Source organism: Drosophila mauritiana, chromosome X, assembly GCF_004382145.1.
Source record: "Drosophila mauritiana strain mau12 chromosome X, ASM438214v1, whole genome shotgun sequence".
In the NCBI taxonomy this organism is placed as follows: domain Eukaryota; kingdom Metazoa; phylum Arthropoda; class Insecta; order Diptera; family Drosophilidae; genus Drosophila; species Drosophila mauritiana.
The window spans coordinates 22,436,129-22,451,519 of NC_046672.1; positions in this window are offsets into that span (position 1 = coordinate 22,436,129).

Sequence of the window (15,391 nt, forward strand, 5' to 3'; positions counted from 1 at the left end):
GGTAATAAATAGGGTAAAAAAATAAAAGCGGAAGAAGGTGGCTCCCTTGTGGGACACGGGATGTGACTCGGAGAATACAAGAAAGAGAACTTTTAAAGAGGGAGATTACCTAAAATCCAATTTAGAAGATCAACTACTAAATCAAGTTTCCTTACTAGAAAGGAATGCCTTATGTACTACTACTAAAGTAGTGTAGATGACATCTGTTTGAAGATTAATTTTGAAGCCCAGTATTATAAAGGGAGTTAGCTCCAAAAGGTTAGTCCATGTTTATCTGCGTTTATAAAACCGTGATGACATGGTGATATAATTGAACCTGGGACCTGGCGAAGAGTGGGACAAAATATTAAATTCGACTTTGATACCGCGTAAGAGTATCGCTCTTTAGAATATGGTAACGAAAAATATGTTGTTTAAAAAACTTGGCAAATAGATCGGCTATTGTCAGATCCAACGTATTACGAATAAAATAGCGAGGAAGGGTAGGAAATTGTTTTGCGCTAAGTTTTGACGAAATTGTGAAACTGTTTCGGATCCTGTGCGAACTGGGTCATTAAGCACGGTAAAATTTAACCGAGCACTGTAATATTTAAAAAGGCTAGACTTAGAAGCGGTATTTTAAAATGTTCTATAAAGTCAGGACTTAACATTTCTTGGGTGTGTCAACTCTTTATAAAGCCAAGGGGGTTTGTTAGGGATTGACGGAACTCAAGAGTTAAACAATTTGTAATTGCTGGAGTAAAGATCGGACCAATTTAAGCCAGCTATAATATTATTTAGCCTCAAATAGTTTGCCTTGCGAAAACAAAGAGTTCGTTTAGTTGGCTTTCTGATTTTTCTTTTATTACGGTACCTATATCTCGATTGTCACTTCGAAAGTAGGATGATATAGATCGTCGGGTTGAGTAAGAGGTGCTACTCTGTACAGAAACACACTTTCAGGACTTGCCACAAGACACAGATCCAATAATCGACCAAGAGAGTTTCGAACATAATTAACTTGCGACTATGATAAGTCGAGCAAGCCGTCAATAAAGTCATGTTGTGCTATAGGGTGAAGGATATTTGATTTTTCTTCTGACGACCACATTGTGCCATGGAAAATTAAAACCAAAACATTACCAATTGGTCCTGATCGGACAGTTATTAGAGACGGATTGAATGGCGGACATATGATTTAGATATTCTGGGGATTCAGAAGAAGGCGGAATGTAAGAGCACGCAATATAAACAGATCATCGGAAAGTTACAGCTTTACGCATACGAATTCTAATTTACGGGACTCGTCAAAAAGTAACTCATCTAACTCACCTAACCGCAATTAAGACTCCACCTCCCTGTCTGGATGGACGAGCATACCTGTGTATTGTATACATACCTGGGAAGGCTTCAGAGTTAAGTATCTCCGACTTTAACCAAGTCTCTGTTAAAACAATTATATGGGATGCGAAGGAAAGCCTACATTTTGTTAGATGTTAGTTTTTAGAAAAAGTGAACGAAGTAGAAGGGGCTGATGGTGCAATGGTCTGGATAATGACGGAATTTTAATTCCCACGGACTCCATTTTCTTGTTATACCCGTTACTCGTAGAGTAAATTAGATTCGTTGAATAGTAGAAGGAAGCGTTTCCGAGCGAATAAAGTATATATTTTTGATCAGGATCAATACTCGAACTGGCCATGCCCGTCTGTCCGTATGAACCAAAGCTAGAGTGTTGAATAACGCCCACAAACCGCTCAAATCTGCCACACCCACTTTGAAAAATGTTTTAATATTTTTTCATATTTTTATTAGTCTTGTAAATTTCTGTCGATTTGCTAAAAAACTTTTTGCCACGCCCACTCTAACGCCCACAAACCGACCAGAACTGCCACGCCCACACTTTTGAAAAATGTTTCGATTATTCTTCGTTTTATTGTTTGTCTTGCCAAAAGTGGCAACAGAAGCAGCGCGCAAGCCTTGGAAATTGTGCAACAGGAGCAGGGTGTAGGGTGCGATTTACGGTCCTCGCTCTGGCTTTTAGGCCAGGTATTCAACGTGGATCTGTGGGTGTGCGGGTGGCGTCGTGTTTGAGTGTGTTGTATTTTCAGGCAGCGCGTCACCTTGGCGTCTCCATTTTCGTTTTCCTTATTTTGCTAATGCTGTTGTTGCCGCTTAACTGCGGAGGTGGCTGATGGTAAGGCGTTGGGTGGTGCAACCGTAACCGCAACATTGTGGTGGATGACCCATTTACACTTGTTTCTGTGCAGCGTGGAACTGCCTGCGAGTCTCAAGTCAGATAAATGCACTTTCCGAAATTAGTACTTTTTCAATCGGTCGAACCGAAAAACTTTTAGACTGTACTTTTGCACAAACCAAACGGCTTTAATAACTAAATTTAATGTTAACCAAGTTCTCAAAAATAAATGCTGAGAATATTCCGTTATACACGAAATGTTCTTTTCTAAGGGACTCATAAGGTATGCTGCAAGGATACAATTTCTCGCGGTGTACAATTAATTCGCTGCTCGCGAAAAAATGTCATAACATGAAGAGTGATATTCCACGCTCCAATTACGAGCAGTCGTGCCTGCGCCAGAGCCACAGGAAAAATGTGCAAGCAGGAGCAGAAAGGAGTGCCCACTTACAAGCCACGCCTCCCCGACCACCGCCTGTGCATGCATTTGCGCTTATATAACCAATGTCATCGTTATTTTTAACTTAATTTACATGCTTAACTAAAGTTGTCAGAAAATTATGTTGACGCATGCAGCTTTCAATTATGTTGCATACACGAGAGGGCCCATTAACGCACTATGGGAAATTTTGTTGGCCCCTTTTTGGCCAAAAACCATTTTATAAGAGTCGTTCGATTAAGATAACATTCACAAAGAAATCAGCTGTTGAAAACAGCTCTTGCACGCACAAAATAAATTTGTCTGCAAAGCTAAGTTTTTCCCTTGATACAAATATTTAGCGTCTTTTTTTATTCTGCAAATTGAATTTTATTCAGTGTGGCTTGTATTAATTTCAGCTAAAAGGGAGTTAAACAAGGTTGTTGCTGATTTGTTTCATTAATTTGTTATTATTTTTGTGGTTATTATTCGTAGAATAATTTAATGTGCAATCATTACCACGAAATTAGCTGTTTTTGCTTGGACTACTATTAGAGAAATCCCTATACAAAATTAGTTTATTAAATATAAATATATGACTAAATTACTGGTATCATAAAAAAAAACAAATTAAATACCTTTATCCGTTCTGGAGTTACAAACTACAAAAAATATAAGGGGCAGTGCCACGCCTACAGTTTTCGCTATCATAAAAGATATGTACTAGTATAACCAAATTCGAAAAATATTATTTTAATACCTCTCCCAGTTCTGGAGGTATTAATTTTGGCCAGAACAAGTGATCAATTTTCCCATAGTGCAACGTCTCTATGCGTGTGTGTGTGTGCGTGTATTAATTGCGCGCTGGGCAACACGGCGTATGAATTTTGGTCTGACATGTGCATATCATATTATTATACCCGTTACTCGTAGAGTAAAACGGTATACTAGATTCGTTGAAAAATATGTAACAGGCGGAAGAAAGCGTTTCCGACCACAGAATATATATTCTTGATCAGAATCAATATCCGACTCGTTTTGGACATGTCCGTCTGTCCGTCCGTATGATTGTCGAGATCATATGAACTATAAAAGCAAGAACGTTGAGATTAAGTATTCCAAATGTTGCCCACTCAAAGGCGCGCAAACCGCCCAAAACTACCGACTAGCTGAGTAACGGGTATCTGATAGTCGGGGACTAAAGCGTTCAATCTCGTTATAATTGCGGCTGGTAAATGAGAATAAACCAATTGAATGACAGTCCATGCCAGAATGAGTGCCCTCGAATCCCACGGTTTGTAGTTATTCGAAGTGGCCTAAAGACATGAAATGCCCTTTGATGTAAATCCAGCTATGCTGAGCTAAGGTAGAATATAAAACAAAAGTATAAAAACCTTAATAAAAAGGGAATGCTAAATTCGAGTTTTCCGACTATCAGATACCCGTTACTCAGTTAGTGTAAATTCAAATAGATAGATAGATTGATAGATATTAAGGCATAAAATAAGAAAAAAAAAATTTTTAAAGTGTGGGCGTGACCGTTTTGGGCGTTTTGTAGGTGAAAGGAGGGGCGTTGCCACAGTGTTTTTGGTAAACAGATAAAAATGGGCAAGACAAACAGGGTGGGCGTGGCAACATGGGTCAACAAACTTGCTCTGCGTCTATGTCTCTAGAATCTGTATGTTGAATGTAGCTTTTTTTGTTCCTGAGATCGACCTGGCTATTGACCCTGATCAAGAATATATATACTTTATATGGTCGGAAACGCTTCCTTCTGCCTGTTACATACTTTCAACGAATCTAGTATACCCTTTTACTCTACGAGTAACGGGTATAAAACGGTTAAAATTCCAGCGGGAGTGTTTCTTGTTTGCATGCAATACATCTCTATGTTTTTGAAAAACATTCTAAGCCATATAATAAGCAATCGCGGGATGACTGTATAAAAATATAATTGATCAATGTGAAACACTCCAAATGTTGGATTTTAAATTGCGCACATTTGACCGCATTTTCAGTTAACAAATGTTTTGATATTTAACCTTCCTCCAATATAAATGAAGCGAAGATACTTTTCTTTTCGTTTTCACCCGACGCACATTTATCTTAATGGTCAAGCGTCTACTTTTGCCCTTTTTTCATTCAGTCCTGGGCTTCCAACATTTTTTCCTGTTCCCTGTTGCCCTTTCAACGCAGCGCCACAATTAAATTAAATAGCATCGCCATTAACTCTGAATTTCTATTTAGCGATTCCATCGCATACGGACATGCTGTCCCTAGTAGGGACTCCCTACCATTGTCTTGGCCCAAAAGACAAAAATGTTGGTTTATCCCAGTGCTTACCCACCTGTAAAACATGCAGGGCGAAAGGCAACTGCATAATTGCGTTTTACGCACATGTAAAACAAGTACCTTGTGTTTAAGGCATGTTTATATCGAGTTGCTTACAACTTACTATTTTGATCTCAAACGCTGATTCGTGTTCCTAGACCATCAGACACCTGTTACTCGAAAAATCCAAACTTTCGGTCGGCTTTGCGGGGGTTAAATTGGGCATCGTAAGACATCTAACTTCATCAGGACGTACAATTTAAATATTGTTCAAAAGTGTGGTAGTGTTGTGCGTTTTGTGGGCGTTAGAGTGGGCGTATCAACATAGGTCAAACTTGCGCTGCTTCTATGTCTCTACAATATGTATGCTCAATCTCAACCTTCTAGCTTTCATTCTTCCGGAGATCTCGACGTTCATACGGGCAAACGGACATGGCTAGATCGACTCGGCTATTGATTCTGATCAAGAGTATATATACTTTATATAGTCGGTCGGTCGCTTCCTTCTGCCTGTTACATACTTTTCATAGGAACTAGTATACCTTTTACTCTACGAGTAACGGCTATAAATACTGTTGTAATACTTGCCTGGGGATTGCGAACGAGATGAAATCGTTTATGCCCCAAACTAAAGGAGGCTTGAGAGGACTGATCAACCGTTTTGGCGTTGCTACAGATAGTTTCAAGAAGGCCGCTGATCAACAGAACTCCACAGCTGATCAGCTGTCAGTCGCATCAAATCCTCAATGTTGCTAAGATCAGCAGACAAAAAAGATTGGGTGCAATCTGATCAAACCGTTGTGGACGGAGTCCAGCTTGGGATTGCTAATGATTCCGATTTGTCGGCACTGGGTTTCTCAACCAGTGATTCCACCTGTATCTATTAGCTTACCACCACAAGTGAATATTGAGTCCGGACTACCGTCACAAGTTGGCCACCATCCGCCTCTTCATCATCTCTTCTTCAAAAAACGTACATAAAGTCTTAATATTTCCTAACAAATATTTCCTAAAAAGAGGCGTTCGTAGCAAACTAACTAAGATGTGTTCTGATAGCCTTTCATTTGCGTCCCATATAATTGTGTTTATATGTTTATGTTTATTACATTCCGCCTTCTTCTGAATCCCCAGAATATCTAAATCATATGTCCGCCATTCAATCCGTCTCTAATAACTGTCCGATCAGGACCAATTGGTAATGTTTTGGTTTTAATTTTCCATGGCACAATGTGGTCGTCAGAAGAAAAATCAAATATCCTTCACCCTATAGCACAACATGACTTTATTGACGGCTTGCTCGACTTATCATAGTCGCAAGTTAATTATGTTCGAAACTCTCTTGGTCGATTATTGGATCTGTGTCTTGTGGCAAGTCCTGAAAGTGTGTTTCTGTACAGAGTAGCACCTCTTACTCAACCCGACGATCTATATCATCCTACTTTCGAAGTGACAATCGAGATATAGGTACCGTAATAAAAGAAAAATCAGAAAGCCAACTAAACGAACTCTTTGTTTTCGCAAGGCAAACTATTTGAGGCTAAATAATATTATAGCTGGCTTAAATTGGTCCGATCTTTACTCCAGCAATTACAAATTGTTTAACTCTTGAGTTCCGTCAATCTCTAACAAACCCCCTTGGCTTTATAAAGAGTTGACACACCCAAGAAATGTTAAGTCCTGACTTTATAGAACATTTTAAAATACCGCTTCTAAGTCTAGCCTTTTTAAATATTACAGTGCTCGGTTAAATTTTACCGTGCTTAATGACCCAGTTCGCACAGGATCCGAAACAGTTTCACAATTTCGTCAAAACTTAGCGCAAAACAATTTCCTACCCTTCCTCGCTATTTTATTCGTAATACGTTGGATCTGACAATAGCCGATCTATTTGCCAAGTACCATATTCTAAAGAGCGATACTCTTACGCGGTATCAAAGTCGAATCTGAATGGCAGGACGCAACGGGTCCGCTTTAAAAGTTCTCTTTCTTGCATCCTTCAAATCACATCCGGTTTCTCACAAGGGAGCCACTTTTTTCCGCTTCTTTTTACCTTATTTATTAACGACTATGCGGCTAAATTGGAATGCAAACCTTATAATACCTCCCTATTCCAGAAGACTACTTTTAATTAATTTACCTTCCCTAGCTAAACGTGGAACGATGCTTGGAACAGTCTTTATTAGTGGCGATGATGACAGTCCGGATGTGGGTTAGGCGGCTAAACTTCTCTGATTCAAATAGATTTACTAGAAACTACATACCCATAATCTTAAATCACTGTAGATCTAACTATCCCATCGTTTATCCTATTATCTGTACTCTTGGCTCTCTGCCGCTCTTACAGAAATCAACTCTAACTTTTTTAACCATACATAGATCTTGCTAATTTATTTATTGTATATTTATTATATTTATATTATTATTATCTTTTTTATATATTATATTATATTTATTTCATTGTTTTTGTGCTCTCTTCTATATCGTGTCTATCTTCTCGCGAATAGAGCCGTGCGATACACGGGAGCGCCCCTCGGTCGGTTTCTCGTTAATTGTAGCCGTGGGACTCGGAAGCGATTCCGACATTATAAAGTACAGCTGTGATAAATAAATGAAAACGCGCCACTTGCCCAATCACGAGTTGTAGATTTGAAAAAGTTTCCTACGTACATTTAAGGGGCTTAAAAGGAACTGAAATGCTTTTTAAAAAGGGTTAACTTATTAGAAAATAAAAAATAACCACAATTGAGAGGTTTTCGTATTATCGATGGAATTAAGGTCTATGCAATTATGGACTATGCAGGGCACTCCAAAAAAGGAACAGATTTATTTTGGAACTAATCATTGGCCTTTCTACTGCTGTGTTTTGGGTCATTGTCTTGTTGGAAACCCAATTTTAGTGGCACATAGAGTACGTGATGTCACTATGCTCAGCACTGTCCGAAGAAATACGAATATGCAGAGTGGCGAAACCCACGCAATGTTAACAATTCACATCCCCATATAAAGCATATAGAGTATACATATGTGTTCTTGATCAGGATTAATAGCCTGACTTTGCATGCGTTTGGTAAGTGTGTGTATGGTCGGAAGGAATTCTGCCTGTTACATACCTTTCAACGAATCTAGTATACCCTCTTACTCTACGAGTAACTGGTATTAAAATGTATTGATATTTTCTCATATTATAATTAGTCTTGTAAATTTCCATCGAATTGCCAAAAAATTATTTGCCACGCCCACTCGAACGCCCATGAACTACCCAAAACTTCCATGCAAACACTTTTGAAAAATATTTTAATTTTTCTACGTTCTAGTTTGTTGTTCCAATTTATATCGGTATAACAAAAACCACTTTCCTTACACCAACAAAGCTCCCAAAACGGTCAATTTCACACTTTTGAAGAATTTTTATATTTTTTCTTATTTTATTCCCTAATATCTATCGATATCCCAGAAAAATGAAGAAATTTAGCGTTCGCATTCACACTAGCTGGGTAATGGGTATCTGATAGTCGGGAACTCGACTATAGCATTCTCTGTGGCAGTGTAAAGCGGTTTATTTTGCATAGCATAAAGAATTTACATTGATGTTACCTTCAAATTTTGTTTTACTATGACTCCGAATCCATCCTTGAAAATAATCCTATAGCGAGGATTCATAAGATACGACCTCAAAGTTGAATATTTCTTTATTTGCTAGTTCAACATGTCTTTCTTGATGTATTCTCAGATGGTTAGTCTTTCAAAAAATACAATTATTATTTTTTATTTTGAAGTGGCGTACACCTCTTAAACAGACTAGTAGTACCGGGTTATTCGCATTAGGGAAATTCCATTAACGGAACCAGCTGGGCAACTGGGTGATACACCACCACCCAGAGTTGGAGGTCTCTCTCGCCGAAGGATTTTCCCTGGTGCCTGACTAAAATCTGCTGTTGTGTTTGTGATTTTCCGTGTGCTTGAGAAGGTGTTGGTCAAACAGGACAACCAAATTAATATAAAATGCTTGGGATCTCACCGGAACAGAACCCTTTGAATTACTTCATTAAATTTGCATATTAGGTGCGCGTTTGGTCACATTTACCGCACTTTTTCACCTCGCTGTCAGCTACCGGTCGCATGCTTTTTTATTTGCCAGCCGAGTATACAAATGTTTTCACATATTTTGCAGCTCTTTTTGCCGACATTTCGACCAGCAACTGTTGCCCTTGGCCGCTGGGTACACAGATTGAATGAGAGTAATGGGAATCCGCTTAATGGACAGCCTGCGTCGCCATCGTCGTCGACTAATGGACGTCATAAAGTGTCGAAGCCGGGAATCTTTTTGCTACTGCACTCAGGTGGGCAAAAAGTGTTGATCTGTTTGCCGTAAAGTGTCAAAAGCGGCTTAGTCCCACAGAATTGTCAATTCATCAGTTTCGAGCACTGAACTGCCGCCCACATTATGGCACGAAATACAAATTAATTAAGCTTTGAATATTGGGTGTAATCAAATTATCGGTAATAATCTATCTGTCATAATAATAATCATACTAAAATTTGACTTAAGACAACCAAATTTAAAATTAGCACTTAGCACAATAAGAATATGCTGAGTGGCAAAAACCATCAAGCCACATCCACTCATTTTTACAATCAATATCCAAAACAAAAGTGCAGTATAAGAAAGATTTTTGTCACTAACATTTAGTCTTAAAAGAATAAAGAAAGAAGAAAGCAAGAAGAATGAGATCAAAAGAATAAAGACGTGAAAACTATTTCTCCGATAATTTTTTATTTCTTAGTGTTGTCATTAGTCCACTGACGGGTCATTAGTTTGACTTAAAAATATAACCACTATCTTACTGTATATGTATACTTCCGCCTAGCGAAGTATGCTTAAAATAGCATCTGAACAGATTGGTAGGGTTGCAAATTAAAAGTTAGTAATGTCACGAACTCATTTAGTTAAGTTAAATATTTTTAACTTACGATTTGTAAAACGGATTGAATCTGGGGTTCATTATACCCGTTACTCATAGAGTGAATGAGTACACTAGATTCGTTGAAAAGTATGTAAAAAGCAGAAGGAAGCTATTCCGACCATATAAAGTATATATATTCCTGATCAGGATCAAAAGCAGAGTCGATCTGGCCCTGTCCGTCTGTATGAATGTCGAGATCTCAGGAACTATGAAAGCTAAACGGTTAAGATTAAGCATACAGTTTCCAGGGACATAGACGCAGCGCAAGTTTCTTGATCCATGTTGTAATAGTCTTTTACATTTCTATCAATTTGCTAAACTCTTTTTGCCACGTCCACTTGAACGCCCACAAACCGCCCAAAACTGCGGTTGGACTAGCTGAGTAAAGGATATCTGATAGTCGGCGAACTCGACTCGACTCGACTTAGTCCCAATGTCCGTTTGAAACTTAAGTGACATATTCTTAAACAGTCTTACTAACCATTAATGCAAGAAAAACAAGTGTGACCTCTGTAGTCGAGTTTCACGACATTTACTATCCGTTACTGAGTTGAAGGGACACGACGGTTACATTTATTGTTTAACAATTTCTGACATAAGTGACATTTTTCTCCTTTTTAATTAAATGATTTTAAAAAATGCGATTGATATTGGAAATTTTCTGCTCTGGATGCTGACAGAAATAATATAACCGGTATACAAATTTGATGTATGTATAACATCATCTAACTCGTTTCCTTCCTAAAAAGCTTAACATGTTTGTATTAAATGTAAACCTAGTTGGATTTTACGGGACCATTTTGTGCTGCCTTTTGTCAACTAAATTAATAGGGACCTTCTGAAAGGTGGAGATCAGTAGCTGGGAGTGTTCCACCAGCTTCTGCCGATCCTCCCCTAATCCCTAATCCCTTTCACGGATGGCTGAAGCGATGTGGATGCAGAAAGCGGCAACAGATTGTGGGCTGGCCAAATTTTTCAAGTACGGCCTAGACAGCGAAAATTTCAGAGACGTCGCCGCCCGTAGCAAGTTGCCATAAATTAGAAAGTGTCAGGTTCGTTAGGTACATAACCTGACCCGGAAAGAGGAGTCTGAGAAGCGAAAGCGTCTGAGGCTGAGGCTGAGGCTGAGGCATGCGGAGTCCAAAGTGTCGTGGCAAACACACAAGGCAGGAGCAGGAACGGCGATAGCAACACAGTCCACCGCTAGATATATGAATATGAACTTTGATGCGATGTAATCAATTTGGATTACATTTACTTTTCGAACTGCTTTCAGCGCACTTCGATGCGTTTTTGTAAGTGATTTGAAGGTAAGTCAAAATTCTCCTGATCAGACATAATATAATGTCTTATAGGTCAAACTAGACTTGCACCAAAGACACTAGAATAACAAGATGCGTAACGGCCATACAAATTTTTGGCACGCGATTTTTTGGCCGTGGCTCTAGAGGTGGCTCCAGGCTCTCTTGAGTTTTTGTTCGAGAGAGAAAGAGCGGAGAGCGCTACAGCAAACAGCTCTTTTCTACGCATACAGTGATAGCATACAACTGTATGTGTGCACACGTATGCTCATGTATTGTAAATTTGACAAAATATGCCCTTCACCTTAGAAGTTCGTTGACTTTAAATCTATATTATTTTTTATCAATTGGCACCATGCGAAAAATTCTTGTTTTGCATTGCCTCAACGTTATTATTATTTAAATAAAGCTTAGAAATAGTAATAGACGAATCTATGTACATCACAAAATAAATTTCGAAAATGACTTTATATTAGAATACTTGTCATTAGGGTATTCAGCTTGCGGCGTGTTAAAAATTAATAAGGCAATGATTGTTGGTGCTTGTGTCCGCACTTCGTGCCTGACGATATGACTTTTGCAACGAACTGTTTTCATATTTTTATTTATTTTATTAATTTTTATTTTCTACTACGTATTATTATTTTTTATGAAATATTATTATGAAATATTATTATTTTTATTATTTATTAATAAAATTATTATTTTTATTATTTATTAATAAAATTATTATTTTTTTATGAAATTAAAAAATAATTATTATTTTTATGAAATATTTATTTCTCAATGTTATGTCTTCTTTTTGGAAAATTTATGTTTCAAATTACAGTAGTTATAATAATTTCCTTTGTATTTGCTTTAATTATTATTATAATAATTATTATAATAGTCAGGGAATTTTTATTTTATTTCATCATATTGCTACGAAATTGGCCACAACTCGAAATATGTAAATTCGTTTCTTCGATCAGAATTGATTTCGGCCCGAAAATCGTCTTCTAGCACAACACGCACACATATACGCGTTCTCGTCTCTTGTTTTTACTCACACAAGCAAGCAAATTCTATTTTTATATTTCTTACGCTCTCAACGTGAGCGAACGGAAAGAGAGCAAATTTGGCCTTCACCAAAAAAGTGGCTGCATAGTGCCAAACGAACGTATGGCCGTTACGCATCTTGTTATTCTAGTGTCTTTGCTTGCACTCTATTCCTTTTAGTGCACCAGCGCAGCGGCATCGGCAACAATAGCACAACAACAACAGCAACATCGAGTGCAGTTTTATTGGCGACTGGCGCGCCAAAAAGGCAAAAGGATGTGTCAAGCATATTAACGGTATGCCGGCAATGCGAAAACGTTTCGCCAGTGGGCGTGGTCGGCGTCTACGAGTGGTGCGTTTTCCATGAGACCGAAATCGTTGTGCGAAGAACAGGGACAGGGCGAAAAAATAAGTAAAGATGCTGACCCAGAAATAAGAATGCGATTAAGTGTGATTAACACGCCGCCGAGCTTAGAAGCCGTTCCAATCTTTTTCCATATTTTAAATCTGTGGGCTCTATGGCCCTGCCCAGCAAGAAAATTGTCCTAATAATAAAAAAAATCGATGTTGGGTATCGTAAAAATTAAAAACAGAAGGTCTAAACAAAAGACCACTTTACACTTTACCACTTTACTTTTTCTAATTTCTTAAAGTACATAAGTATGTACATAGGTAAGTATGTAACTTATTTAGAGGCGAATTAATATAAGTGTATATACTAACACACTTATATATATATTATAACACACTTCGTGGACCCTCTTAATGAAGTTCGGCACTAAGTGGACGACTGCCTACCAAGGTCGTTCGTGGTGATTATTCAAGGATATATATTAAATAACTTGTGTGAATCTGAACTATCTCTAAGCTATGATGAGATGCGGCTCTCAGCTGGAGAGTCAGATATGTATGTTCTTAATTGGTCGAGGATAAACAAGAAGTTGGCCATGAACTTGTTTTCATAATGAACAGGAAGCTATTCCTTGTTACTCCTGGCATTAGCCGCATTATTCAGTATTTTCGCTTTAGCATCTCGAAACGGAACAACGAAAAGCACAATAAGGAAGTCTGGAAAATATAGATGGAATAAAACAAAGGGGCAGGCCCATCATCACCACCATTTCATTGCCAGCGTATCTTCCATCTGTTGGCTGATTCAAACTTATTCTGCCGCGGATTTCTAGTCGGCGGCTGGGGGCAATTTATTTAGTCACAACTTGATTTGCATAAAGCGAACATTTACTTTTTAATTAGGTGTACAATTTATGCACTTCACTTTCATTTTGGCCATGGCCCCATAATTTCTTTTAACTGTCCGAGTACGTTCACCACTAGGCGGAAGGAAGAAAGCGAGTCTTGATTTTTTCCTAAATTTTGGTTCTCTTGGCTTTAGGTTCTTGAACTCGAGGTTCGAGGTTGAAAGCAATCGTCGGCCAAAGCTCTCGATACTAAACATTAGTTTTGCTAACATCGCTGGAAATCGCTACTAGGAAGTTCTACTTCCCTTCAAAAGGGGAATTCAATGAATTTTCAGGAAACTTGTTAAACATTCTGGCAACTTAAACGCTCTGGGTATATTGGTATTTAATTGTGAATATTGAAATACTTTCTAAATTTGTGCAGAGAATTGGCAGGGATGAATACCTAAAAAATGCGCTTTTAAGGTCTATAGGAAGCTAAGACAACCACCAACAATATACAAATCATATCTTTTTTAAGGTTATATTATTATCTATATTTTTTTTCAGAACTAAGAGTCCTCTAACCACGTTCATCTGTCAGTCCGCTTATTCGCTGCATGAACGTCGAGGCCTCGTTCCACCAAAAGCTAGGTAAATGGAGATTCTAGTAACGCCAATTTAGTCAGGTTTTCTTTAATTATGATAAAATATTTATGGCAGCCACATATTCTAGGCATTTCCCCTGAAGAAGTTGGCAACAGCTCTGCAACTACAGCTGACATATGATATGTATGTACATAAATGTATTTACATGTTTTATAACTGCACAAAACAAGAGGGAACGATTCGTTGATTTGTTCGACTGTCAAATACCCTTGATGAGATGAAGACTGTTTTCCGAATTGTCTAAGAACGCCACCTAGCATAGGTTAAATTAATGGCTTACAAGATCTCGAAGCTCATACGGACTTAATCGCAATCTAAAAGCATTCATCTTTTTTATTGAGGCCGAAAAAATGTATATTTCCATAACAAGCCAAGCACATTTAGAACTGTTGAGGGGAAATTGTATCAATACTTTTAAATTCACTGCCGATTGAGTGATTGATAAAGTGACCATCGCTAGATGGAGCTAGTGTGCAATTTAGTGAGTGCAGTACTCCAATTGCCATTTATTGGACTCAATAGTTTTAATTATTTTTGCATTCTTAAAGGCGATTTATGCAAATGTTAGAGCCGCTCCATGTGACTTGATGTGATTCATTTATCCGCCAAAGCAAATCGTTGTTGGCCGGTAAGCGAGTTGGTCGGAGTGACATCAGATTTTCGCCCCTGTTTCGAATTCAATTCAGATTCTTATTCCTATTCAGACTTCGACACATATGCCACATTGTTCGAGTGCGAGGACGAATAGTTGTCGGCTGTGAAACGGATTGCCAGATGTCTCACTGCCTCAGCACGTCCAAGATACATTCACCGTTCTCAACGCCCCGCTAGATCCCTCCGACCACATTTATATCGCCCGAGCTGGTATGTTGAAATACTTTTGGGCGGATAGTTAATCGGTTTGGCTGCACCACAGCCCTGACTGCCTTACTTTCCACCTGCAATGTGGGTGGCAGACCGAGAATAACGAATGGGTGACGGAACGCCGACTGGGACTGACGAATCCAGGTGTTTGGGCATCAGGACGAAAACGTGCCCGTGCCACAGGCTCATTTAGTGCAGCACACTGAGGCGCGATAAGGAATTTTCTCTTTCTTTTTGCGGCACATTCGTACGTACAAGAGTGACGTTCTCCACACCGCACTATGGGGAATTTTATCCGTTTTATTGGCATAAAATTTCAAATATTTTTTTCTTAACCGATTACGAATTGATCAAAGGGGCTTATGTTATGTAACGCAAATGTTAATTAACAGTCCAATGTTAAAAATTAGCAGATGTAAAGTCAGCTGTTGAAAACATAAAGCACGTGCCAT